The following is a 5,728-nucleotide window of genomic DNA, read 5'->3' as shown; positions in this document are numbered from 1 at the left end:
GGGGCCGAGGATCGGCGCTCTGGTACCATAAAGAAGGTTAGAGTTTGTGAAGAATGAATCTTATTAAACGAAGCTGTTTACAAGAGTGTATATATATATATATATCTAACACACTAGAGTTTCTCCTAATACGCGTCATGTATAATAATCCTGGTTACTAGAATTCTGCCGAGACTTTTCAGACCAAATAGGAAAGTAGTTGCTGCGCTATTCTTCTCTCCTCACAATCTGATTCTTTCCAGCTTGGACTCCATCTCCATCTTCAATACTATCTTTATCAGAAAAACAATTCACATTGTTCTGAAATCTGTCATGTCTGAGTAACTGATGCAATTCAAATGTATGTTTGTCTCACAACTTTGCTAGATTCTGGTGGTTAAGTAGCTTTGATCTGATTGCATTATGCCCTTGTTCTCAAATGTATGCTTGTCTGAAATATTTGTTAGATTGCCACGTCCTTAAGTTGCTTTGATGTGACTCACTCTTTTCCTTGTACTCAATTCTTACAGGGAACTGAAATCCTATTTTTAAACACCAAGGGGCCCTCAAGTAGAATCCCTGAATAAGCTGACTGATGGAATGAATCAAAGAGGAGCTGCCATGGTTTTCTATCAAACCTGTGGTAGCAATCCCAACTTACTTTCCCTTGTTTGCTTATGTTATACACTTGTTTTTATCTAGGATATATGCTTACATTTTGTTGTCATCTGCAGTTCTTGACTCGTAAATTTGTAAAAGTTGAACAAAATTCCCCGTACGAGGATATTCTCATTACTAGAGGTAAGATTATTTACACTTGCATATTCTTATTGCCTTCTGTCATGGACATGTTAACAACACCGCGCCGCGCTGACCTAAATGCTCTATTCTATAACAGAACTCTGCTGGAATGAGGAAACTGATGCTAGTTATGAAGACAGTTGACATTGCTGCTTTTGTGGAGGCTGATGCTAGTTTAAGTCCACTATCCTTTTTCAATCGAGTTCTCATTTTTTCAAGATCAGATGCACCCTCTAAACCATTTTTGGCTGTCCCATGGAAGCTCTCAGATGAGCACCTATTTAAGTATTTTAGGGTAGTATTAATGTAGAACTGACATCATTAATATCAGAATTCTAATTTTCTTCTGTAAAATCTAGATGTAGATGCTTGAAGTCTTCTTCAATATTATAAGGTCATTTTCTGAAAATGAAAAGGAAGGTGCGCTGTTAAAATTTAGGATTAAATTCAGTTTGCCCCCTCGTACTTTAGGTCAATAATCAGTTTGGTCTCATATCTTTTTTTTTAATAGCGTTGGTCCTTGAAGTTCTATTTCACATCAGTTTAGTTCAATTTTTGAATTGCCCTCCTTACCATGACGTCATGCGCTGAGTTGTATGCGACACAAGGGCCTAGTTTCTGACTTAAAAGGGCAGAATAGTCATTTTATCATATTTGGGTATTTAAGGAAATGAGATGGGTTGACCACGGAAAGCCTACACTTGGTGTTGACCCGAGCCCAAACTTCTCTCCCTCCTTCTCCGGCTGTCTCCTCCGTCTCCGGCCAGTTGTCTCCGGTTATGGCCACCTCAAATATGATAAAATGAAACATTACCAAAACCAGCAAGGCTGCTGCCTCACCCATAACCCCTCAAACTCCATCTAATCTTCTCCAACTCAAAGTTGGCCTCACCCCAACTCATTGAGATCACTGGAAGCTCGAAGAACACCATCGCCGGAAGACCTTGACATGAACCCAGAAAAACAGATGAAAAGGGATTTCTGAGTTAGGGCTTCATTCAGGTAGGTAAGACACCGAAATGAAGAGGAGGGAGAGGTAAAGAAGATTCTCACCGGCGTTGGCCGAATCGATGACCGGAGCAGTGGGTTTCGCCGGAAAACGACATGCGGAGAAAAGGGAGTTTTCAGATTAGGCTTCAATTTGAAGATCAAAAGACATAGAAAGGTAGAGGAGAGAAAGGAGAACAAGATACTACCAGTCGCCACCGGAGGGGATGCCAGATTTTGCTAGAAATCGATGAACTCAGTGGAGCACTCACGATTTAGATCTCCACCGATTCTGGTTGCACGTGTGATCTATAGGCTGGGCTAGAATGAAGAGATGAAGAGGATCATTTCGGTGGTGGTCTTGCCATCTGAGGTGGCCGGAACCGGAGACAACAGGTCGAAGACAGAGGAGACAGCCGGAGAAGGAGGGAGAGAAGTCTGGGCTCGGGTCAACACCGAGTGTAGGCTTTCCCTGGTCAACCCATCTCATTTCCTTAAATACCCAAATATGATAAAATGACTATTTTGCCCTTTTAAGTCAGAAACTGGGCCCTTGTGTCGCGAACAACTCAGCGCATGACGTCATGGTAAGGAGGGCAATTCAAAAATTTGACTAAACTGATGTGAAATAGAACTTCAAGGACCAACATTATTAAAAAAAAAGATATGTGACCAAACTGATTATTGACCTAAAGTACGAGGGGGCAAACTGAATTTAATCCTAAAATTTAAATGTGTGGAGCTTCATTGTAGATTTCAGTTGAAGAATAGATTATTCATATTAAGGATTAAGAGGTCCTAGCAGGAATGCTATAATGTATTTCTTTTTTTTGTTTTTTTGACATATAATTCTATATGCTTTTCTGTAAATAATTCTTTGCTTCTAAATGAGCAACAAGATGAAAAAAGATAGAGGATAATAAGAGAAAGTGCAAATAGACGAAAAGAATCAACTACATTGATATATAACAAAATTACAAGATGAATTGGTCTGAGAATTAACCAAAACAACAATTTAGATACAACTACAATGTCCTGGCTACAATTAGAACTAGGCAGTTACAGGAAACTGATGTGGGAAAAGCCTCATCCAAATACTAATTCTGACCATTGCAGGAAACTCTACATGTGGGAATAAGAAATATCATCACTGCAACAAGATAGAATACTGATACAAATCTTGTTCAAATGCATTAAATTCATCTGACTGTATGTAGAGTATCCTGCGAAACATCACCACCAAGAGGGCAGAAGTTGCTGCTCCCCTTGTTGTTGTAGTTCCTCACAGTTACTGCTGTTAGGTTCTACTACTTGTTGTTGCGGCACTGTAGTGATAATCTGCTGTAGTTCCTCATTCCATTGATCAAGGTTAGCCATAAACTGATCATCATCATCATCCAAGCCAAAGCCAGTGGGAGACAACACAAGGTTTTGATCCACAGAGTAATCATGATCATCACATTGTGAGGGCTGTTGATCTCTTTTCAGTTCAAGTTTTTGCTTCTTGAAAGAGGTGGGATTCTCATCAGAAATCGTCTTCCTCTTGTTCCTTGCTCCTCCTCCTTTATCATTGACTTCCAGTCGGTACAAAGCCAAATCCGGTAAATGGTTGATGGTGTACTCCTCCATTAACCAAGCACCATGGTGCTGATAGCCAACAGATGTCTCATCTTTGTTTTCGTATCGTAACTTCCTCAGCTTCCCATAGGCTTGTTGAACACCGTCGACAAAAACATCCTTACCAGGCTCGGTCTCACTCCATGTTCCCCCAGACCCAACTCTGCAGCACAAGCGCTTCCCTTTACCATTGCTACTCAATTTCTTGACTCTGGCAAAGAAATATGAGAAATCCTGGTGAGGAATTCTGATTGGCTCCAAGGAATCCCAAATAGCCCAAGGCTCCATCCCGGATTCTCCATAGATATCCAAATCGGGAAAAGCCTGCATCCCATTTCCACCATGACCCAACGTGATCTGATTATACAGATAATGACCCACTAATTGAGTGTCTGCGGGATTGAATGTCTTGACAACTCCCCACTGTAGCTCCTCCAGGCGAACCAACCCACTAGACCCACAACATGAAGACGAAGACGCCATTCTTCAACTGAATCTGGGAGAAAAGTCGCTGCTCTGAATCTGGAATTGAGAGAGATTTGCGGGAATCGAACCAAATTCAGGACACAGCGAGGACAGAGAGAGAGAGAGTGGTGATTCTGAAGTAGAAGCGATGGGTTTATATAGATACCGCCGTGGTTGGTTGGAACCTCAAGTCTTCCATTATATTTTACGTTCACATTACGAAAAGCCTATAATACCCTTTCCGAAAACAATAAGGGATTTCAACTATCCCAATCCAACGCGGATTCTTGCATTTACGCGGGAAATTATTTATTCAAAATCTTTTTCTTTTGTCTTTTTTTGCGAGTTTATCTTTTGCAGCTAAATATTAAGTGCTCTTTTCTATCCAAAAAAATAAAAAATTATTAAGTGCTCTTGTTTTTTTTTTTTTTTTTTAAGAAATAAAATTTAGAGCTCATGAACACACAAATTAGAGATACCAAATAATTTTCTGGATGCGTCTAGTGCGTTTCTTTTTTTTTTTTTTGTTGAAAACCTAGCCGGTTCCATTCTCCAACGCCAATAAATTAACATGTTCATATTTTGATTATTTTCTGGTAATATATGGGTTCTCCGGTACAAGTACAAATGCAATTTTTCTGACACGTGGCTCTAATAATATTTACTCATGTACGTTATCAGTGGAAGGTCATATAGAGTTATGTGCATGCGTGCTTCAGAAAATGGCTTTCAATACTTGGCAGACTCGTTGCGCCATTTCTCTTGGAATGTGTAGTCTGCATTTTCATCATCCCCATATCATCTTTCTCATCTCATGTAAAGCCAGACAGGGACTCCTGCAGAAACACTTCTCAGCAACAAGATCAAAGTACCTAATTGGGTTTTGGGGTACGCAGCTAATCTAGTTAATGTTTCTACTCCAAAGTTCTCAGATACACCAAGGTTGAAGTGAACCAACATGTATAATATAATCTCAACTGTTCATTTGATGTAATCGTTTAACGAAAATTCTTTAGTACACCATGGTTCAAGTGAACCAGTAGTGACTGACCAATCACAATCATTCATTTAATCTAGTTAATTACATGACACTAATATCGATATTAACACCGTTAAAAAAAATAGAGAAAAAACACTATTAACTGAGTAAAAACACTATTAACTGAGTAAAAACACTAAGGTTAGGGTAAATGTAAGGCTAAGATAAAAATAAAAAAAAAACTCTTCCGCCGCTGTCAGCACCCATCTCCAACCTCGACTCCAGCGGCTTCCACCTCCGCCGCACCATCGCCGCCGACCTCGACCTCGACCATCTCAAGAAGGCCTTTGTCTCCGTCTGATTTCCCAAGCGCGATCACACGCACAAATTTCCGTTGAAGATCTGAATTTTTTCAACGCAGAACGACCAAAAAATTACTCTATTAGCTGAAGATCCAATCGGAGCTCTCCGATCTGGTACACCAATAGGATCTTTCTCTCCTTGAAGAGCCGAGTTTCTTCGATGAAGATCTGAGTTTTTTGCAGCAGCTTAGTCGCCCGCGCTTGTCTTTCGGCGTCGGATTTCAATATGTGAGATTGGGTTCGATCTTGGCAGCAGATTTTGGAGACTCTTCGAAGGCGTTCTGGTTTATCAAGTTCCCAAGGAGGTAACGGGGTTGTTGAGGCCATCGGTGATGGGTAGGACTTCCCGGAAAAGTTTGCCCACCAGAGTGCTGACGGCGGCGTACGTGGTGAATATGGTGGCTGTACATCTACCTTTTTGGTTAGGAGTGTAGTAATTTTGTTTTCACTATAGTTTGTTTTTTTTGGTCTTCATCGAACAGACTTCTTCAATCAAACCAAGTTCTATTAACAAATGTGGGACCCATATGAGTGGTTC

Source organism: Fragaria vesca, linkage group LG3, assembly GCF_000184155.1.
Source record: "Fragaria vesca subsp. vesca linkage group LG3, FraVesHawaii_1.0, whole genome shotgun sequence".
Taxonomy (NCBI): Eukaryota; Viridiplantae; Streptophyta; class Magnoliopsida; order Rosales; family Rosaceae; genus Fragaria; species Fragaria vesca.
Note: the sequence above shows the minus strand (reverse complement) of the source record.